Raw genomic sequence first — 24140 nt, forward strand, 5'->3', positions numbered from 1 at the left:
CAAATATTATGTACCTCCTGGCACAGTACCACAAAAATAAATGGCACTTCCTGACGAGGTATTCTAGGCACTCCCCAAAACCTCACCAAGCCTCTAGATCTATCAGTTATTTATATTCATGGAGGGGGGACAGAGGAATATGTTAACACCATGAGATGAAATTAACTAAGCCCAGGATGTGGGAAATTCTATAGGACAAATGACCTGGTTTCTTTCAATAATTAAATATCACTAAATTAATATTTATTAATTTATTAATAATTATTTATTAATTATTTATTTAACAATTTATTTATTAATAATCAATTATTTATTATATTTATAATATTATAATTGTATTTAATATTAATTTATTAATTATTATTAATATAAATTAAATATCATTAAATTTTTAAAAAGGGAATGAAAACTCTTCTAGATTTTTTTTTTAATTTTTTTTTCAACATTTATTTATTTTTGGGACAGAGAGAGACAGAGCATGAACGGGGGAGGGGCAGAGAGAGAGGGAGACACAGAATCAGAAACAGGCTCCAAGCTCTGAGCCATCAGCCCAGAGCCTGACGCGGGACTCGAACTCACGGACCGCGAGATAGTGACCTGGCTGAAGTCGGACGCCCAACCAACTGCGCCACCCAGGCGCCCCAAAACTCTTCTAGATTTAAAAGATCCTACGAAAAAGGGAAAAAAATCAAGTAGTTAAAAAGGAGAATAGATTGATTGCTAATATAAATACTAATAAAGAGAGTGAATTAGCAAAAAAAAAAAACCCTTTTTAAACCAACGAATATTTGTAAACAAACAATACAAGGTAGAATAAAATTAAATTTGATTATAGAGAAATTTGAATCATTGACAAATGGTATTATGTACTAAATTCATAAAAAGAAACCAAGTAATCCTTAAGAACTATAATTAAATTTGTTGCTTGATTCCATTTAGATTGTAAGTCTTTAAAGAAAAAGTCCTGGGGTACCTGGATGGCTCAGTACGTTGAGCATCCGACTCTTGACTTCAGCTCAGGTCATGATCCCAGGGTCATAGGATTGAACCCTGTATCGGGCTCCATGCTGAGTGTGGAGCCGGCTTAGGATTCTCTCTCTCTCCCTTTGCCCTTTTCCCCTGCTCACATACTGTTTTTTTAGAAGAAAAAGGAGGAGGAGGAGGAAGAAGGGGAAGAAGAGGAGGAGGAAAGAAAAAGTCCTATTTGGGAATTCTTTACTTGTTTTAAAGATGAATTAAAAGGAGGAAGTCAGTTCTATCACTTCCTTCCTTTCATTAGGAAGGAAAATTCCAAAATCATACCCAATTGCATGTACGCTAACCCACAAATACTATGAGGCTCAGCGCCCTGAAAGAGGACTGAGAATAAGGGCCCTTCCCTTACTGGCCTTGCCTTCTTATGGATAAAGCAGACAATAAACAAGTACATGAATGACTAAAATAATCCAGAGAGTGATGCATGCCTGAAAGAAATGAATAGGTTGCTGACACAGAGAATGTGATCAGAGATGGCCTTTGACCTAAGACCTAAAACATGAACATAATTGCAGAGGTTCTGAGGCAATCTAGAACAGAAGGGAGGCACGTGTGCCTGCAGCCCTTGAGTAAGGGAAGTGTGGGATGCAATGAGGCCCAAGCACTAAGCAAGTAGAGTATGTGTGAGGTTAAGGTAATGAGATTTTTTTGAAAGTGTGGATTTTGAATAAAAAGTCTCATTATTTTGTGCTTATACAATATATTTGCTTTTATAATTAAAATCATTTCTGCCTATAGCTGCATATCATTTACATTCTATCCAGATTGCTTTATATCATAGAACTGTGAAAGCTGAGACTTTCATAGAAGACTTGATTTATCATAACTACAACACACCAGGAATCTCTAAAAGAGTAAACCCAGCAGCTATTTTTTCCTAAGTAATATTCTCCCCACCCCAAAATAAAGCTATATGAAGTGTTTCACCAAGTACTTTATAAGAATTTTAAAATACAGTTTCCGTAAGGATCTTCATTTACTCAAAGATTTAAACATATTTTAGGTAAGTGTTGCTGTCCATTGACCCAAGAAATTCACATGGCATTCAGCACAAATTAAAACTGTTTTATGAATGAGATATATACACAACCAGAAAAATCAGGATACCTGAGACTGTTTCTCAAAAACTGCAAAACGTGGTGGGCGCCTGGAGGGCTCAGTTGGTTAAGCATCAGACTTTGACTCATATCATGATCTCATGGTTCATGGGTTCAAGGCTTGAGTTGGGCTCTGTGCTGACAGCTCAGAGCCTGGAGGCTGCTTCAGATTATGTGTGTGTGTTTGTGTGTGTGTGTGTGCGCGCATCTCTCTGTCCCTCCCCTGCTCACACTCTGTCTCTCTTTCTCAAAAATAAATAAACGTTAAAAAAAAAAACTTAAAAAAAACTGTAAAAAGTGGGAGCACACAAAGGCAGGCTTACACAGGATTAGATGTTGGTTCAGTACCTACATGTGTTTTTTTAGTGGTCACTATAGTTGATTCACTCTTATAGCGGTTTACTAACCACAAGTCCTGTAGGTATGTCCTTTCTTCATGCAGAATTTAAGATAGAAGCTCAACTTTAAATTAAAAAAAATTTGTTTTCGTTTATTTATTTTTGAGAGAGAGTGAGAGACAGAGAGCCCATGTGAGTGAGGGAGGGGTAGAGAGAGAGGGAGAGAGAGAATCCCAAGCAGGCTCTATACTGTCAGCACAGAGCCAGATGTGGGGCTCGAACTCATGAACTGAGAGTCACGATCTGAGCCAAAATCAAGAGTCAGATGCTTAACCGACTGAACCACCGACGTGCCCCAGAAGCTCATCTTTAAAATAGCATAAAATAGATATGAAAATACTTCAAAAAGTTAAAAGTACCGTGAAATTTAAGATAATAACCTAATAGATATTTTGTGAAATATTTTGTGATGAAAACTTTTGGAGAATAATAGCTTCGATTATTCTGTTAAATGACAAAAAGGTGTATTATCTTATTGAAGTCCACTAAATGGGCAGAGGAACCTGAGAAACCTAATAGGTAAGAAGCTGTGACTGGTTCTGAGAGTAGAACTTAGGGACTGATCAGTGTGCACCACCAATATGTGTTCGGGAAAACAGTGTCTCTTGCAAGCCCAATAGGGGGTATGCTCAAGAAAGAATCAGCCTATTTATGTCCTGTCAAAAGGGTAATCTGGAAAGAGAACAGTCCTCAGAGAAGATGGAAGTGGACTTCTGCATTCTGAATTCTAAGGACAGATAAAGGGTCATCAAAATAGGATATAGACTCCCAGATCGGAGGAACTGCAAGAGAGGGATCACCAGTGGTGGGCAGGTCTCCAAAAACATTACAAAATCACTTATGATAGTGTCAGCTTTAAATAAATACTGGCGCCAGAAGAGTGAAAAGCTGCCTTAGAACAAGATCCACTCAATGCGATGCAGGTAAATGTTTAACAACCTGCCCTCTAGCGGGGAGTGGTAGAATTGGCAGGTTTCTGTGGTGTAAATACTCCAAAAGGTATTCCTCGCATTATTTCTTCTTTTCCTCGTTTTCCTCCTCCACTTAGTTAACCATAGACTCTGGTCCCGTAGTAAAATTTAACAGAATAATGAGGAAGTGATGAGTTTTTGGTGTTTATTGCCTTTATTTTTAAGATGTTTTATTCAATTAGAAGTTTATATACTTTAATTTTTGATAGTGACTATATTTAATAACTTACAAATTCCTGAAAATTTAGCAATTAGCTCTTGCAAACTAGTAGAAGCTGCCTCCAGTCCTTCTTTGACTCCACCCTAGTGGAGTCATCCCTGTCTTGCCCACACTCCAGTGCCAGAGGGGCCAGATCTTACAGTTAGCTGAGGGGCGAACTAGGAAAGAAAGAATCATCCCTGGAATAGGTTTTGGAAGTCTCAGTTCTCAGAAAGTCCTGCTTGGGGGAAGTGAATTAGTCCTTCATTCAACAATGTAGGTATTTTAGTAGGAAGACCATGTAAAAGCTGGAGGATGGAAGGGAGGCAGGCAAGAAAGAAAACAGAAAGTTAGATGATTGTTGAAGGAGAAAGGTGACAAAACAAAACGATGACCACTCTACTCGGGCTTATGTTAATTGTGGCTGCATCGCCTGGGCATAACCTTCCTCAGTCAGTGCTTGCCAACACTGGTTGACTACTACTTTTCTAATGATGTAATTGGCTTGGAAAATGATGAACTAGATGTCAACTTTCACTGCCACAGAGAAGTCATGGTACTTTTCTCTGTTAGGACACACTCCCAACTGAAAAGCCGATTCCAGCTTTATGGCATTCTGTGCCTGTGCCATGACATTCAGTCTTTCTACCTGGACTGTCCTTTCTCCCTTTGCTTTGTCTGGAAAGCTGCTTAATCTTCCTTCGTCTCATTTAATGCTTTCCTCTACTGAGCCACCCCCCTTCTTTTGTAATTGTCTACAGTGTGTTATTTTAAACTAATGGACACACATTCACATTTTTTCATAATACAGATGATAGGAGAAGAAACCCACACTCGATAGTCTAATTATGCTTTATCTGTCTTTAACTCTGACATATCAGGGAACAAGCCATGACTGTTTTAATAAATGGAAGCACCAGGTCAATTAAACAAAGAAAGGGTAAACTTTTTTTTTTTTTTTTTTAATTTTTTTTTCAACGTTTTTATTTATTTTTGGGACAGAGAGAGACAGAGCATGAACGGGGGAGGGGCAGAGAGAGAGAGGGAGACACAGAATCGGAAACAGGCTCCAGGCTCCGAGCCATCAGCCCAGAGCCTGACGCGGGGCTCGAACTCACGGACCGCGAGATCGTGACCTGGCTGAAGTCGGACGCTTAACCGACTGCGCCACCCAGGCGCCCCAAAGAAAGGGTAAACTTTTTAACACAAGGTGCTAGAACAACTGGATATTCATATGGGAGAAAATAATCAAACTTGCCCCCTACATCATTACATACACAAAAAAATAATTTGGGATAATCATAGAACAAGTGTCCTATAATCTGGTGATTCTACTTCTAGAGAGATTTCTGCACATCAGTATCAAGACAAATGTACATTACTCCTAATAACCCAAAATATAAACAAACTCTAAGAGATAATTTAAAAAAGAAAATTCAGGGGGATGCTTGGGTGGCTCAGTCAGTTAAACATCCAACTCTTGATTTCAGCTCGGGTCATGATCTCCCAGTCAAGGGATCAAGCCCCACTTAGCGTAGAGCCTGCTTGGGGTTTTCTCCCTCCCTCTCTCTCTCTGCTCCTCCCCTACTTGTATGCTGTCTCTCTTTCTCAAAAAAAAAATAAGTAAACATTTTTAAAAAAGAGAAAATTCAGGGTAGTGATTACGTCTCTGAGGAGGCATATGAATGGTATGGGGAAGAGTTCACAAGAAACACAAATGAATCGGTAATGCCCTATGTCTTGAGTTGTGTAGTTCATCACAGGTGTCTATTGTTTCTATGTTTCATAGCTTCCATGAGATAGATAGATAGATAGATACATACATACATACATATATAAAATAAAACAAAATTATATATATACATAAAATATATGTATGCAATATTTTATAATAAAACATAAAAGTTATATATATTTTTTCATGTATAATTAAATAAGAATTATAGTGTATATATACTATATATACAATATTTTATAGTTAAACCAGAAAGTATAGGGAAAAACAGAAGGGAATGAAACATGCTAAAATGCTAACAGATAGTCACCCTGAGTGATAGAGTAATGTAATTATTCTATGTAATTATTTTCCCCATTATAATTTTCTACATTTTACTAATTGCTTAAATGGTAATATAATACGTTTATAATAAAAAAGTAATTTTTTTGATGTCACAATATTACAATGACACAATGCTAATGCACAAATTTCAACAATGCCAACTTTGCCTTTAAATATTCAGTCCTCCTTAGGCCTATCTTTTGAGGATATACTTCCCATTTCTGTGTTTAGGCTTCTTTCCTTACTATTTCTGACAGCTCTGTGGTTCCTTTGAGCTCTAATTCAGTAACTCTGAAGGCTTGGATGAAAATGAAGATTCCTTCTTCCACAGCTCTTTAGCAACATCTAGTGGGTATTTAAAAATAGGACAAGATAAACATTTTCCTACATAAAGAGCAACAGCTTTGATGGCAAATCTGACTTAGCAAAATAAGTCTTAGGTCCTCAAGACGAAATAAGCTCTTCTGTGATTAAATAATAGATACATGGGTGTGCATGCAAGCACTTATGATAAAACAGCTGCCATCTCGTCTAGCCTGCTGTGAACTTAACGTTTGTTACTGCATTATATAATGAGCATTATCATCAATGCATCAATTACACCAGGGACGTGTCAAAAAAAAGGATGAACTTGTGGAGGATGGCATTTATAAGGAATGGAAGTTTCCAGAAATATAACCAAAGAGTAAGAAGAGTGAATAGGAGGGAAGCAATAGGGAGGAGCACAGGAAAAACAGAAAGAGTAAAGGAAGATCATGGAAGCTGAAAGGATTACAGAATCAAGATACTTGCAAGGTAGGCATTGTTCTCTTAATCAAAAGGTAGGTTTCTCTTAACCCCATAAACCTGTTTGAGGTGCTTGCTTCCTCCAAAGAAAGGGTAACCTTTGACTTGCTGCATTACCTCTCCCACCTCACTTTCATTAAAAGTTCTGGACCTAGATGTGTCATGGGTGACCTAGATAGCTGATGAATGAGGGAAAAAAAACTCCCAACTTCAGTCTTCAGATGTAGATAAAGAAAGCATGGTCGCAACCCCTCTGGTCCTTACCAAAACTTCAGTCCTATCGAAAACAGCTCTTGGAGCACCTGGGTGGCTCAGTTGGTTAAGTGTCCAACTTCAGCTCAGGTCATGATCTAATGATTCATGAGTTCGTCGGGCTCTGTGCTGACAGCTCAGAGCCTGGAGCCTGCTTCTGATTCTATGTCTCCCTCTCTCTCTGCCCCTCCCCTACTAGTGCTCTGTCTCTTTCTCTCTCTCTTTCTCTCTCTCAAAAATAAATAAACATTAAAAATTTTTTTAAAACAAAACAAAACAAACCATCTCTCTCCCTAGAAAGCTGGCTGGTGACATGTTCCTAAAAATAATTTGCATTTTGATCTTTACAGTAGAAGAGGACAGGGAGGATCCTGTTTGGGATCTCTCTCTCCTTTCTCTCTGCCCCTCCCTCATCTTTAAAATAAATAAATGAACTTAAATAAAAAGGTACAGGACAAGGATGTTTCTGTGGTGCAGGTAGGAAGAAGTGAGGCGGTGTTATTTTCTGGTGTCCTAACCCTAGTTTGGGGGTACTATAGATTTAAAATAAATCTTGGGCAAGCTGAACACATTAGGAGCCTTTTGGTTTCAAGCAATAGATCCTGATAACAATGGAAGCTGAGTTTCTACTTGTTCTGGCTTAGATCTACTTGGAGACACAATAACATATGCCCCTCTATTTGGCCTTTTTAGTGAAGGGTCCTGTGATCATCAAGTGCCCCAACTCTGGACTAAATAGAGGCTTACTGAACCAATGCAGAAATGCCAAGTAGCTTTTTCATACATCAATTAAGAAAAGATGCAGAGAACAATGAGCCATTCTATCCTGGGACAAAGAGTGGTAAGAGACATTCTCTCTCCCCCTGTTCCCATGTTAAGACGTCAGATGACTGAATGTAATTTTGAATCTTTGAGCAGAGGATGAAGGTGGATGATGGTATTTTTCTGAAGTCCTTTAATTGCATTCCTGGTGCCTTGTATTAATGCAGCTTGTATGAACTCCCTCAGTTATGACATACGTGTTAGTTTTTTAGTAAAGCACTGAAAATGTGTAATTTGTTTTCATATGTCAACTAATAAGGTCTAATCACCCAGGAGAAGGGCTCAATAATTTATATTTTTAGTAAGCATCCCCTAAAATTTTATAGGAAACTCTAGACTAAACGGAAAATTGCTGAAGAGAATAAGCAATATATAGTTTTTAGATTTCAACAATCATTCAGGTCAAAGTGAAGTCAGGTGTTACTGCACCCTTCACTTGTACAGTTCGTGACATTTGTAGGTCAAATTTATTGTATAATGGTTCTGATAGGGTTGTTTGTATTTGTATATTTATCTAGTGCCAGCTGATGATGAAACCCACCTTACCCACGTCGCTCCAGCTAAGAACAGCACTAAAATAATTTCAAACAGGAGCTTTCTGCTAAGTAGTCCGGGGTAAACTGGGTGAATGACACTCCTGCCTCAGTTCAAATCCCTTTTATAAATAAAACAGAGAGTCATCTGGGGTGCCTCACTACTCTATCTGCCTGTGCTGTTGCCTGAAGGATCCTAGGCCATTACTTGACATTGCCTGCCACTGTGTGGTTCCACTCCAGGTTTCTGAGGCCTCCTTGGGGTGCAGGTGTTGACCGCACAGATCCCCCAACTACAGAAGGCATGTCTTTGGCCTTCAACACTTCCCCTGCTTACATTTCAGATGTTCCAGAGCAACACTGAGGTTAAAGTGGTTGAGCTTTCTTGCCCTGTCCAGGCAGGCCACCCTTCCAGCACCTCCACGTATTTACCAACCTGGAAGTTCTCTGAATCTCATCAATGAGGATTTTTATGGAGGCTTCATTACACCGGCATCACTGAGTAAATCATTGGTCATTTGTAGTTGATTCAACCACCAGCCCCTCTCTCCTCTCCTCCCTGCAGGTCAGGAGAGGGGGCTGAAAGTTCCAGCCCTGTAGTCACAAGGTTGGTTCCCATGGTCAATCAGCCCTCATCCAGTTCTCACCTAGGGGATTTCCAAAAGTCACCTTATTGACATAAACTCAGGCATAGTTGAAGAGGTTTGCTATGAGTTACAAAAGACATTTTTACCTTACTCTGGAGCTTGTTGAGGACAAAAGGCCAAATATGACAAAAGATATTCCTGTTGCTCTAATAATGTAGGAAATTATAAGAATATGGGAAGCTGTGAGATTGGCGATTAAAGACCAAAGTATATATTTCTGATTATATCACATTATCATTTTTGTCTACCAGGAATGATACAAGTTAATTATCAGAGACAACTCTAGACCTTTATCAGCCCTGAGTCTGCACAGGAATCTACATAACAAATTTTACTGCTAGGTCTTATCTTCCATTGGCTCCCCCAATATCTACCTTCCCACAGTGTGCCATCTTAGAAACTCAAAATTTTTTTCTTTTGTCTTATCATTTCTCTAAAACTTTATAGTTCTCTTGTTAAGATGCTATGTAAACTCAAGGTCTAACCACCCTCTGAACTTCCCATCACTGAGTTCTTCCACATTTATACACAATGTTAATAAACTTCTGTTTGTTTTTCTCTTGATCATCTGTCTTTTAACGGTCTAATTAAGGGCCTCATTAAGAGACTAGGAGGGTAGAGGGGGAAATTTTGTTTCCTCCCTTACAGTATATTGATGATGCAAAAATGAACAAACCTTTTGGAATCTCTAAATGAAAGAAAGACAGGGTTTTTTTTTTTAATTTTTTTAACGTTTATTTATTTTTGAGAGAGAGACAGAGCATGAACAGGGGAGGAGTAGAGAGAGAGGGACACACAGAATCTGAAACAGGCTCCAGGCTCTGAGCTGTCAACACAGAACCCGACGCGGGGCTCGAACTCACAGACTGTGAGATCATGACCTGAGCCGAAGTTGGACGTTTAACCGACCAAGCCACCCAGGCGCCCTGAAAGAAAGACAGTTTTATTTGAGCCCAAGTTAGGACAACAACAGGGAAGAAAGTGCTCTAGAGAATGAACAGTTTTTATAGGTTATATACTTTTTTACACATTGTAAAATCTCAAAAAATTATAGATTCACTTATAGGTAGGAATCATGAGTTTTAATGTCAAGGAACTCAGGAAGTAGCATCCATATCTCAAGGACAAGATGGTTTTCCTTTAGGCCACTCGTTTACAAGCTTGGTGGGCCAAATATCAGGCTTTGGTTTAAACAAACTTTAGGTACATTCATGCTGACCTAGAAAAAATTCTAAGATGGCCACTCTTATAGTCAGGCCTTTAGAGAGTTCTTCTCTCATCAGAATGAATGTGTAGACTCCTTTAAATGTGAAAATGTAATTTTTACATTCTCCCCTTTCTGCATAAGACAAATGGAATTCAAATGTGAATTCAAACATCCTGTGAAGATTTGAGAATTAGGCCACCAGCCATACTTACTTTCCCAGTTCTCAAGGAAAGACAGATTCATTTTTAGTTGCTGATGATCAGGGTTCTGGGTTTCAGGGACTACCTAGAAAGAGGCAACAATTTGAAAGATAGAACCTGAGGGAAATGAAAAGAAAAGGGGAAGGATTTCCTTAAGTCTAACAAGGAAAAGTAGCAAAGTGGGGTAGGATGCTCCAATGGTATAGATATATGGTTTTGTTTACAAGGGCCACCTGTCATGCCCTTCTTAAGAACAATCTTCATTAAAATCTGTTAAGAGGGTAGATCTTATGTTAGCTGTTCTTGTCAAAAAAATAATTAATTAAAATAATAATAATAAAGAGAACAGAAGGAAACTTAGAGGTGATGGTTATGTTTAATGCATAAGTTGAATGGTTTCATGGGCATATACTTAACTTTAAACTCATCACATTGTATGCATTAAATATGTACAGCGTCATACATGTTGGTCACACCTCAAAAAAAACAAAAAAACAAAAACAGAGAACAATAATCATCATATGTGAAGGCATAGGTCCCAAGTCCAATTTAAGGAATTGTTCCAATGGTCTCTGATAACACAGTAAGTGGGCAACCTCTCTGTTCCTGAACCCTCAACAATGCCCAGGGCATATGGAAGTCCAAGGAAAGGTGTGGGGGAGGGAGGGGGTGCGGCTAGAAACATGGTTGAAAGGAAATTTCTTGTATATACGTATACTTGTCAGAGAAGAATGAACTGAAAGATCCTGAAACCCACTAGGCTAAGGCAATATTAATAACAACATTTAACAGTAGGATTACTATGACCTGCTCAAAATTGATCAAAGACTACCACTGAGGTGGTAACTGAGGTATTCATTGATCAATTAAACTGATTAGATTTTCTTTCTTTTACTGCTTTATATTATGGAGGGAAAAAATCTCATACACCATATTTTTTGTCATTTTTATCATTAAGAAAATTTTATGACACATGATGTGTAGTTCACTGTTGAAATAATATGGTTGATGGAGATTAAATGACTAGGATGAAGGTTAATGGAGAGGAGGGATCTGGGTGCTTGGAGTTGACAATATGCTCAAAGGAAAGAGGCAAAATAGCTGGGCCATATTTTCCTCCAGGTTCAACATGAGACACCAGGGTTATCAAGGAGGTGGGAACCCAGAACAAAAGCCTCTTGGGAGGTCAGGGGGGTGCCTGGGTGGCTCAGTTGGTTAAGCATCCAACTTTGGCTCAGGTCATGATCTCACAGTTTGTGAATTCAAGACCCCCATTAGGCTCTCTGCTGTCAGCACAGAGCCTGCTTAGGATCCTCCGTCCCCCAATATCCCTGCCCCTCTCCTACTCACACACACATTCTCTCTCTCTCTCTGAAAAATAAATAAGCAGGAAAAAAAAAAAAGCACTGTCTTGGGGGAAAAATAGCATGCATCAGGCTGAAATGTCTCAGAAAAGAGGAGAAAAGACTTCCTCTAATGAACGTGAAACAACAAAAAGTAAGAGAAAGAAAGTCATAACACAAATAAGCATGGAGTTGAAACTACTGAGGACCAAGTACCTGCTCCTTTGCTCCAAACTCAAACAAAAATGACCTAAGAAACAAAGAACTAACAGAGTTTCTGAGATAGATTATCTTTCACCTGAATTCCAAGAGTCAAAGAGAATACTGAGCAGGTCAAAGCTTCAGAGAGTAAAGGGCTGCTTTGGGAGCCCAAAGTCTCCATTGCTCCTGCTAGAAATGGGTGGCCTCAAGAAGTCACAGGGCAGTGGAAAAGACACAATCATTGTTTACTTCTCAGACCATTGTTTTGCAAACTCCAGTTTACAAAATTGTTTTAAACATAAATGAAGCTCTGATATTACTTGTCCAAGTCTCCTGATGTGTTTTTAGATTTGATTTTAGACTTGAGAGATAGTTAGCAGTACAGCATAGCATCTCAAAGCCTGTAATATGAACTGTTTTAGGTGGGATCAAAAGTCACCTCGGGCATCTGTCCAATCCTAGTAGTTTTTTCTGTTGACTTCTTTAAAGTGTGTTATTTAGTAAAGTAATAGACAACAAAAGGAGAAAATTATAACACAAATAATCATGCTGTCAAACAGGGTACTTCCTGTCCTAGACCTCCAGAGTAAGGTTCTTTGGCATTTATTCAGGCCGATATTTGCCTCTATGGCTGCCTACTCCCACTCTGGTTCTAAGGGAAAAAGTGTAAAGTGTTGTATTAAACCATGGACTTTACTCCTTTGGGTCTCAGTTTCCTCATCTATAAATTAGGTGTGAAAACGCATCCCTGGCTACCTCACAAAATGGGTGTGAGAATTAAAAGGAGATAAATTTTACATTGTGACTTGAGGGAGCCCAATTAAAGGTATCCCTGTTTTCCTTAATCATGTTATGAATAAAGAATAAGATGAAATAATCTGTCACATAGAGAACCACAATACAACATTTATTAGTGATAAAGCTAATATTGAAAGAATGGCTTATATTTGCAAGTAAATAGAATTCCAAATATAGAACCCAAGAATTAAAAGGACTTACCCACCCAGGACTGGAATACTACAGCACCCCTCCATGTTCCCCCTTCCTCCCCTCCCAGTAAACACATGGAGTGGAGGAAAAGGACAATTTATGGTTCTAGTGGGTGGCTTTCTCCGAAGAGGAAGAAGGTATTGTTTAGATGAACATGGCCAGTTTACACTTACCAATCCTACCAATCTATTTGCTCATCCCTTTTTTTCTCCTCAGGAAAATCAAAACAAGGGACAGAAAGGACCCCTAGTGTCATACAAATAAAGATATCTTTATATGGAAGGGCACATCAGGAACAGAAAAAAAGCATTTCCTTCACCATCTCAACCAATTGATCTTATCATTTCCCCCCACACACACACATATTAATTATAAAGGTGTTAGAATATGGAATAAAAATACGAAGGAGTATTAAAGAAAAGTGGAAGCCAAAACACAGTAATCTAAATTTCTAATTTTCCCTTATGAGGGAATGGTAATTAAGACAGGGTAAACTACCTGCGATTATTCTATTATTTTATTTATTTATTTGGATAGGTTATTATTGGGCATTGTGGAATGAAGGACTCTAAGAAAGGGAACTATTTGAATGTTAAAGAGATGTGGCTTCATTTTACACACCAAATTAGTGAAACAGAGCCTCTGTTACAATTGCAAAAACAGCCTCATTATTTGCAACTATATTACATAAAGGATGTGTTTGAAATAAAATGACACAGTAAAGTATTTGTCACATCTTAATTATAACCATTATCATTATTGGGCTTGCTTTGTCATAATTAGGCATAAATGTGAGTAATTCACATAAGTTCTAGTGATCACTGTCCTAGACTCTAAGTCTAAAGTTCTCTCTTGGCCAGCAAGAGAGCAGATGCAGGATTAAAAGCGAGAGATGGCTAAGACAAAAGCCCCGAATAAGGGTCCTTGCCCCATTTTTATTAGGATCAGAAGGCTTACAAACATGGTGATGGACGTGCTGTGAACATCAACTCATGGACTTGAGAGAAATGGGGTCTTGAAGATATTCGGGGTTAGGACTCTGGGTAAATACAAAACAAAATCCTGGCACCAGGTGAGTTGGAAGGTTGTTCACAGCAAACATGAGGCACCACCTCTGTTTGTCTTAGCTAGCCTAGGGGATGACACAGATAGGACATGTGACCTCAGGCTTAACAAGGCACTTTTTCTTTTGCTAATCAGCTCAGCTCTGGGCAACTTCCCCCACAGCCCAGTGCTCTATAGCCCTATTTACCTGTTTACCTAATTTGGTCCTTTCTTCCTGTGAAACCAGCTTTCTGCTATAGTACTAAATTGGGGGGGAACTTTGGCCCTGAATACCTAATCTTGTTTACCTCATATACCTTTGTGTTAGGGGTCTTGTCTCTCCCTCTCTATTCTGGGAGCCTTTGCCCCTCCCTACTTTATTTTGGGGGACTAATCTTGTTTACCCAAGCTTGGGTGTGAGCATCATATGGCTTTGTAACTCTTTATGCCTTGTTAACCCATTGGTGCAAGCCCAGGGAATTTCTAAGCTTATTCCCCACAATCACTATATTTTTATGAGGTTAAATCTGATTTTTAGTTTTATCTCTTCTTACTCTGTCGGTTGTTATCATCTACTGTGGTAACAATAGTTCTTTATTATCATGGAGACAAAGCAAAGAGCATCATTAACTACTAGAATTCCCTCGACTCAGGTTCTTTACTCCCACAACTGCCTCAGCTTCTGTGCCCTTTCTCCTTTCTCTGCTGTGGGAGGTGAACTTTTAAGAGGCCCTCAAGGATCTCCAACTTCTGGCATTCACATCCTTCTGAATCCTCTCCCCGCGAGTGTGGGCTGGTAACTTGTTCCTAATGGATAAAATACCAAAAGGGAAGTCATGTCACTTTCACAATTAGACTTCAATCTTGCCAGCAGGTACCTCTCTTGCTGGCACTTTCCCTTGCCGTCTTGTGTGCTTATTCTGTTGACACCAGTGCCATACTCTGAAATGTTCTATGGAGAAACCCAAAGACAGTGAGCCAAGGGAAGCCTTCAGCCAGCAGCTAAGGAGGAATCAAGGCCTCAGTCCAACAGTCAGCGAGGAACGAAATCCTGCCAACAACCATGACAGTGAGCTTGAAAGGGATTCTTCCCAGCCAAGCCTTGAAATGCCTGCACCTTGATTGCAGCACTGTGAATGAATCTGAAGCACAGGTCACAATGTGGCACTGGCTTCCTCAGAGTAGCTTACATCTGCCCTGCCTACCTCACCTAAGACACTATTTGCAAAAGCACTTTTGTTAATTTCCAAAGAGGTGTATAAATTATATGAAACCAGGCGAAGATGCAATCATCTGTCCTGGAGAAATACAGACAAGGTGTAAACAGCCTAAACGAGAACTCAGCTTAGAGTTAATGAATCTGTGAACAAAGGAAAGTTGTGCAACTCTAACGAATCCAGTGGCATATACCATCTGTAAATACAGGGTCATATTTAAAGAAGCCCTCTGAAGTTGTAATGCCCCCGATTTCAAATCCGAGAGACCACCAAGGAGCCAATACCGATGCAAAAGCTTGAGGGTTTATTTGCAAGCTCGAGCTTGGGCCCAAGTATACCCGACACAGCGGAGCAGGGACTTGGACCCCTAGGTTAAGAGGCGTAGCAGTTTTATAGGGGCCAGTGGCCAATGAGATTGTAACACACACAGAAAGTTGCATAGTCATGTCAGTCCACACGCAGGTGGCCAACTGAATTACAATTTACCCTATAGTAACTGTTTGAACTAGCCTCTCACTCTGGTTGGAATTGGTGCGTAAGTTTGGTGGGCAAAAGGCGGGGCTTAAGAATTGGTGTGAAAGTTTGGCGGGCAAAAGGCGGGGTTTACATTCTTTGGCTGTTAGAGGTTCTGCATTCCTAAATGAGCCGGTTTCCAGTAAGGGTGTGCTCAGCGGCTTGACTAGGGTGGGGGAGTGTCTTAAGCAATAAGTAGGTCATGTGGGGGTTATACATGAAATGGTGGGTGTAGCACAAAATGGAGTTAGTCTTGCTCTGCTTGTCCAGGGGTAGGGGATTTTTGTTAAATTCCTTGGGTCCCACAAAGTAGCCAAACATAATTGTTTCAGCCAAAAATAATTAATAAAAGATTGCATTCTTTACTCCAAATGCTGAGGAACATTAACAGGATGCAATGTATAACCCACATGGACTCTTAACTTCCTCCACTCTGCAACTACTTGCATCCTGAGAAAGTTCCAGAACTTCTCACACACTTAATTTCCAAACACTTTCTTCAGGCCTTGTTCTGAATAATTTTTATTTTCCCTCTCGCCAATGCCCCTGCTTTCTTTCTCAACAAGTAAGAATTCTTCTTCTTCTTCTTTTTTTTTTTTTTTTTTTTGGACTGTTTTATTTGTTTTGATGGGAAAGGAAGCAGAAAAGAGAAAGAAAACTGAACTAAAGAAAAGGAAGTTATCCTTAGCTACATGCTATCAATGAAATGTTAATAATTTTTATCATTGGAAACAAAACTGACACCTTTCCCTGCTTCCATTATGGGTAAGTGTGTACATCATGTCTTTCAGTCAGGGAGAAAGTTTGTGCCTGAGGATAAACTAAAACTAATAAACAAAAAAATAGGGATACCGTGTCTAAGTCTCGAAGCCTGAGCTTTCCTGTAAGTTACTAACTCACTTTTAAAATAACTTCATTTTTGTTGACTTTTGCAGATCTGATGTATGAAGCTATGTGACTGTGCTAGTTATTAAGTTATTCTCTCTCAGCTCCAAAGCACCCTTCTTTAAAAAAAAAAAAAATTTTTGTTAATGTTTATTTATTTTTGAGAGAGAGAAATAAACAGAGTGTGAGCAGGGGAGGGGCAGAGAGAAAGGGAGACTAAGAATCCAAAGCTCAGAGCTGTCAACACAGAGTCCGATGCAGGGCTTGAACCCATGAACCGTGAGATCATGACCTGAACTGAAGTCAGACACTTAACTGACTGAGTCATCCAGGCGCCCCAAAGTGCCATAACATTTTAGATTTTATCTTAGTATTTTTGAAGCAGAATATGAAACTGAAAAAACTTTGTTGTAGTTTAATAATGTGAGAATACACACATGCAAACATGTTTTGAAGCTAGAACTTCACAGACAGGTTATCTGTAAGTGCTTTGAGGTTAGGGACCAGACCTTGTATTTAGTTCAAGTTTCTGGAGTATTTCAGGATCTCAATATATATCTTTAAAAATACACACACAAAAAAATAATGTGCTCTCTCTTAAATGGGTCCTCTGATATGCCGCCCAGCAACTGATACAATGGCAGAAGTCCTAGATTTTCCTTTTATTTTTATAACTCTATCTTCTGGCTTCCTGTTTTAGACTGTATTTTCTTCCTTCACAGTATGCTCATTTTTTTTTTTTTTTTTTTGTAGTAAGTCTCTTTCTTTTAATCCCTTGAGGAAAGTTTTACTATGTCTTCATTTTCGTCACAAAGAATTCACTTTTACCAAAGAATTTGAAAGCAATGTACTTTTTAAAAACATTTTTGTGGGGTCCCTGGGTGGCTCAGTCGGTTAAGCATCTGACTTCAGCTCAGGTCACGATCTTACACTCCGTGAGTGTGAGCCCTGTGTCAGGCTCTGTGCTGACAGCTCAGAGCCTGGAGTCTGCTTCATATTCTGTGTCTCCCTCTCTCTCTTCCCCTCCCCTGCTCATGCTCTCTCTCTGTCTCAAAAAAAAAATAAAAACATTAAAAAAAAATTTTTTTAACATTTTCGTTATTGAGGTAAAATTTGAATAGGGTGAAATGCAGGTATCTTAAATGTATAATTTGATGGATGTTCTTAAATGCATAAACCAGGCTGCATTATGACTTTCCTGGGCCCTAGGTACTTTTGGATTCATGGGCTTCTTTCTTTATACAAAATGTTAAGAATTATATTTTACGATCATGTTGGTAGAACAACAAATACAATCCAAGCTACACGCATTATTGCTATATTCATTTTATGTTTCTAACTTTAAAAGAAATTAAAATGAAAATATTTTCATGGCCCGTAAAAATCCTGAGTCCTAGGCACTGTACCTACTGTGCCTAATGTAGAAGTCAACACATCTGTGTAACCATCACCCTGATCAAGATATAGAATATTTCTGTCATCTCAGAAAGTTTTCTTGTGCTTCCTTCCATTTGGTCCCCACCCCCAAAGGCAACCATTCTTCTGATTTCTATCACCATATTCTTGAGCTTTATATAAATATAAATCACAGTTTGTACTCTTTTATATGTGGTTTCCTTCATCAAGAAATTTTTGTGATTCCTTTTTATTGCTGAGTAGTATTTCATTTCATAAGACACCATAATGTGTTTATCAATTCTCCTATAAGTGGACATTTGGGTTGTTTCTTGTTTGGGACTACCATGAATAAAACTGTTATGAACATTCTTGTATAAGTTTTTTTGTGGACATCAAGTTTTTGTTTTTCTTGAAAAATCACCTACGAATGGAAATACTGGGTCCTAGGAATGGAAAATACAGATGTATTATTTAATTTGTAAGAAACTGCCAAACTGATTTCCAAAGTAGTTTTACCTTTTTATGCTACCAGCAGCGATACGTGGGAGTCATGTTGCTCCATACCAACATTTGTTCATTTTAATTCTAGACATTTTTATGGGTGCAAAGTGGCACCATAGTGTGCAATATTTTCCCTGAAAATTTTAAAGAGAAGTAATAAAAAATGAAGTTTGCGTTGCCCTGTCCAATGTTGAACTTGTAAAACACCCTTTAGACACGTTTTGTTCAAGATTCTTTTCACCAATACCTAATACCTAATGAGTCTCTCTTTTTCTCCTTAATTGTTATCCGTCAGTTCCTCCTCTAGATTTTGGCCGTAGTAATCATCAGATCATTGGCTATTTTAATGAAAACAGTTTCAGAAAAGTGGGTAGGGGCAAAATCTAGAGTGTAATTGTTCAGATGCTACATATTAAGCTGTCTTCATGTTTTCATAAAGAAAACAATCTGCTCACCACAGCAATAGTTAGCAATGTAAATTTTACAGATTATTTCCTAGAGGAGATAGATGAAGGTATTTATATTGCATAGCTCACAGACTTTTCTAGAAAATTCCTTGTTAGACTCCTCCCTAATCTCTCCCCCCCTCCCTCCCACTATCAGTTATCAGCCCTCCCTCTCTCTTATTCAATTTCTCTCCCTCGTCTGCATATTCCACTTGGTCATGAATACTGGCACTGTCTTCAGTTTGAGAAGGGTTGCCATTCATTATTGAGGAGAAAAACAAGCCGTAGACCAACTGCCTTCCTTTAGAAGACAATGAGGGATTATATAGGTTAAAAAAAAAAAAAAAGTTCTGTAACATTGGTTTTCTTTTTTTTTTCTTTCTGAATTACCTTTGGTGCCTTGATTACTTAATATAAAAAACATTTTCTTCTATGTAATAATAGCAAAGTCATCAAGAAACAGTCCACCTGTCAGATTTCATAAAAAGATCTTGTCAAAACAAATATATATTTAAGTTAAAAAAAATAAAAACACTCTACCACCACTATTACCACAAATGCAAACCTCGCCGTTGGTGCTATAGTTTGGAAATCTGCTATAACATCATGTGCCCTTACCTCTACCCTGCACAATTATGAATGGCTGCTCTGTTGTACCATGACTGGGATGCATGGTTCTTTGGAATACATTGTATCTGTGCCCCCCAACAAAGCAGGAAAAGTAATAACTTTTATGGATGGCAAGGAGTCTTATAGTTTCCTCTTAAAATCTGTAGATGAGAAAATTCACCTGGGTAGAATTTAAAATGACATAAAAAGAGAAGGTATTATTCTATGCAGAACAAAGGAGAGGCAGATTGGATTTAGCTGAACGCTATCTATTGCCTTGAGGATTATTTTTTATATTCATTTTACTACTTTATTCTTTTTTTGATCTCAAAAAAGTATGTGTGTGTGTCACCTTAATATTTTGGTTTTGAAATTGCTATTGTTTAGACTTGTACAAGTAGAAGTAAATCTTGAGTAATACAACAACGAATTTTTAGTTGAGTAATAAAAGCTATTCAATGGGTCCTTGGCATCCTGGGCATTTACTGTTTCCTCTCCTCTGTTATTAATGCTACATTTATTGAGCATTGAATATGAACGTGACAGGGATGGTACAGATCATAGTTCTTTTGAGTTCCCAGTTCTTTGTCTCGGTCTGAGTTTGACGACAAACCAGTAAACCACTTATTGCAATACAGTGTGTTAAATGGGAGGCACTTCACTCAAACTGGGGTCTGGTGCCTGGGATGAGAAGTATTAAGGAATGCTTTCAGTTTTTATGGTCCAGGAAAGATGATTAGAGAGAAAGAGAGAGAGAGAGAGCATCAAAGTCTTAAATGATGGATGGATTTTTTTCTAAATATCTGAACTTTGCTCCCTAATCATTGATTGACTGATCCATTTCTTCCTGATGGAATTATAAGGTATGTTAAATTACTGTTACATATTATAATGTTTGTTTACACAAATGGGAGTTTCCTGTTCAGTTCCATTCATTTTTGCATTCTTATGCTGTGTCTAAACTTTTAATTAGCACAGTTTTATCATGTTTTGATATCTGGGAGGCCTAGTCCCCCTAAATGTTCTTCTTTATAACATTTTCCTTGCCATTCTTACCAGTTCTTTCACATGAATTGTAGGATTGTTTTGTCAAGGCACTCTCCTCCCCAAACAGTTTTGTGGGGAACTGAATAAGGGTTACATTAAATCCACATGTTAATGTGGGCTGAATTGACATGTTTCTACTCTTCAGTCTTTTCAGGATCGGATTTTTTTTTTTTTTTTTAATAAGGAGCAAAGATTTATTCACATTATCTTAGAAAATTAGGGGTTTATCATAAGAAGTAATGGAGACATTTGTTTATATTCTGTATATATTTCTGAAGTTTGCTGTTTTCCTCCTCATGGCACATTCTTTTTTTTTTTTTTTAACTTATCTATGATATTTTAGGTATTTTGGTTGCTATCATGAATAGGATTACTTTTCCTTTATATTTCCTTATAGAGGAAAGGTATTTTTTAAGCTTTTATTTTATTCAGCCACTTTACCAGTCCTCTTTCTTTCTTTCTTTCTTTCTTTCTTTTTTTTAGTTTATTTATTTATTTTTGAGGGGGGTGGGCAGAGAGAGAGGGAAAGAGAATCCCAAGCAGGCTCCACACTGTCAGGTACAGCCCAAAGTGGGGCTGTATCTCAGGAACCTTGAGATCATGACCTGAGCTGAAATCAAGAGTTAGATGTTTAACCGACTGAACCACCCAGGCACCCCAAGTCCTGTTATTTCTAGAAGTTTTCCCATGGATTCTTTTTGAGCTTCTATGTAAACAAAATCATTTTCAAATAATGACTATTTAGACTCTTTTCATTAAGTTGTTTTCAAACCAATCACTGTGGAGGCAGCATGAAAGATGGGAAAGGAGAAGTGAAGGCATGGAAATCAGATAAGAAATTATGGTGATCAGGGGGCACCTGGGTGGCTCAGCCAATGAAGCCTCTGGTTCTTGATTTCAGCTCAGGTCATGATCTCACGGTTCATGAGTTCCAGCTCTGCATTGGGCTCCGCACTGTCAGTGCAGAGCCTGTTTGGGATTCTCTCTCTCTCTGCTCCTCCTCCACTTGCACGTGCTTGCTGTCGCTCTCTCTCCCTCCCTCTCAAAGCAAATTTTTTTTTTTTTTTTAAATTTTTTTTTTCAACGTTTTTTATTTATTTTTGGGACAGAGAGAGACAGAGCATGAACGGGGGAGGGGCAGAGAGAGAGGGAGACACAGAATCGGAAACAGGCTCCAGGCTCCGAGCCATCAGCCCAGAGCCCGACGCGGGGCTCGAACTCACAGACCGCGAGATCGTGACCTGGCTGAAGTCGGACGCTTAACCGACTGCGCCACCCAGGCGCCCCTCAAAGCAAATTTTTAAAAAATTTAACAAAAAGAATGAAATTATGGTGATCAGGAACTGACGCAGATTGATAAGGGTTGAATGGAGAGGATGGATTAAGAGAAAATCAGAAGGTAGAAAGTGCAGGACTCAGTGATTTGGGGTAAGGGAGTAGGAGGATGACTTCCAGACTTCAGCTTTGACTCTGTAGAAATAGAATTACACACATTTTTTGTGGAAAAGAATAGAGTTACTCGGTTAGCAGTTTATTGCGTGTTTATGAGTAAAAATAAGGATACCAGAATTTCTGGGCTACATAGGCTGGGGCATAGTTTGGGAACAGTAAAGTAGGTAAGCCAGGTGTCCTTGTTCTTGCAGCAGCTTGATGGGCCCTTGCATTTATGGTAATGGCTTCTCTCTGTTTCTGTGTTATTACTACCAACTATCGCACCCTCTGCCTCAGGTCTACTACTTATTCATAGTTTCTGTTTACTCACGGCTTCCGTGTACTGTATTCTGAGTGTCTTTGAATTCTGTTCCTGCTACCATCTGCTTGGCTCTTTCCTCAGACCTACAGTTTAAATGTCCTAGGAAGAGAATTGCTCTAACCAAACATTGTCCCTATTATAATTGAGTTTTCCTATCAGGGCACTTAATAGGCAGCTGATCGGTTTCTGGAATGGCTGCCTCCAGGCAGGTGTTCGCTCTTCGTCCAATCAGCTGAGGCAACCTTTGGATAAGGGAAACACCTAGGACTTCTACAGTCAGCAAGATCTTTGGGGGAAGGGGCTCACCATCACCAACATAGAAGAGGCCTGTGGACATAGTCACAGGCTATGGCTTACTCTACCTGCTACTACACTACAGAAGGAAGAATGGGTTGGGGAAGGGAGAGGGAGGGGTAGTCACAAGTTAGGTTTTGGTCATGTTTCATTAGAGGGGCTTATAGTATATCTCCATAGATATGTCCTGTGGGCTGTGGATAACTCTGGCCTGAAGTTTGGGACCTTCGGAAGCATTTTTCAGGATTTTTCAGCAGGTGCTACTACTCTCTTGTAGTACCTGCTGTATTATAATAAGTAATTAACTTGTTTCAAAATACCGGATTATTAGCTCCTTGAAGCCAAGGATTTGGTCTTTTTCATCTTTATATCCTCAGCGCCGGACACATAGTAAATGCTTAATAATTATATGTTGAACGAATGCGTAGTTGTGATTTAGAACCTGAACATTAGGGACGTTTCCAAGTAGACTGATAATACGATCATAACATCATGGTATTTTCCCCTATTTCATACTTGAAAAATAAGAGAAGGGAAAAGAAACTTTTTACCTTTTGATATCTTTCAGTACGTATCAACAATTTATATAATCTTAGTTCAATGAATATCTTAACATATCATCTTCCATATTGTGTTTTTTTCTGTTTAGCATTCTTATGTACATGGATTTCCAGTGAGGTATCCATATAGTAGATATTTTTATGAACTTCCATTGTTTTGATATATCACTCTACTCAACCATGCCCCAGTTGTTGGAGGTTGATAGTACAGTGTCAATCAACATAAGACTGGCGTAGGTGTATAAATTAACTTTAATCTCAATATAGAGGTTTTAATGTTTAAAGTCCCTCCACACTCCCTAGATAGCTACACAAGAATTCCAAATATCTTACTGAAATATACACAAGGGTTTATTAATTAGTTGAGGAATATGAGAAACGATTTTTTTTAGATACAATTTTTTATTGGTCAAGTAAGTGAGTGGTGTTCAAGATAGGCTGTGTATACATCATTGCCTTTCAACAAGGTGTAAGAATCCAGGAGGGCCACAGGTTTTTACCTTTGATTTAGTGCCTGAGGTCTAGGGCTTTGTTTTATCTGGCCACTATCTCCTCGTGAAAGATTTTGTTTCCTAATAACTAGAGGATTAACTGTGTAGCTCCTGAGCCCGCTCACAGTGAACTTCTGTTGCATTCAGAGTGCCTGAAGCCAGAAATTGTGGTCTGACCTAAGTTTGTAACAACCAGCTACATGACTGCTTTTGTGTTTGCTTGCTTACAAAAGTAGTTTGGCAGAACTTAAGGTTTGCTTTTATTTTAACGTATCACCTGGAAGCCTGGTTGTGTGAGAGAGGCCCATGGATGCTCCACCTTTAATCATCCGACATCTAATGACCTGATTTTAACCTGACAAGTGTTGAACAAATGGGCTTACATTGGTTCACGATAGACTACTTGCAAATGTTCCCTGTCATAAATAAGTGACAAGAATGAGATTTTTAAATAGGAAAGTACAATCCCCTGAGATTAAAGTATATAAATCCCCTGAGATAAAGCATATAAGTAAACTGAGGGCCTCTAAAGGTGAAGTGATTTGTTTAAGACCCAAACAATTGTTAGGACAGGGCTGAGGCTAAACCCCAGTATCTTGTAGCCTGGAATGGTGAAAACACGTCTCTCCACTTTTCCAGGGA

At 38.7% G+C, this 24140-nt stretch overlaps 1 long non-coding RNA gene across 2 annotated transcripts in view; it reads right to left on the reverse strand.

Moving 5' to 3' along the window:
• Positions 1-462: 462 nt before the first annotated feature.
• The window catches only part of LOC125935755 (uncharacterized), a 41684-nt gene continuing 18006 nt past the window's right edge, over positions 463-24140 (reverse strand). The window contains exons 3-4 of one of the 2 annotated variants that reach the window (XR_007461777.1): positions 10219-10291; positions 463-668 (exon numbers count right to left, since the gene is read on the reverse strand). This is a non-coding gene — a long non-coding RNA (uncharacterized LOC125935755). Of the gene's footprint in view, positions 669-10218; positions 10292-14357; positions 14592-24140 lie in introns of those variants that run through there. The other variant, XR_007461774.1, reaches the window with a different exon arrangement.

This window comes from Panthera uncia (genome assembly GCF_023721935.1).
Source record: "Panthera uncia isolate 11264 chromosome A1 unlocalized genomic scaffold, Puncia_PCG_1.0 HiC_scaffold_17, whole genome shotgun sequence".
Lineage (NCBI taxonomy): Eukaryota > Metazoa > Chordata > Mammalia > Carnivora > Felidae > Panthera > Panthera uncia.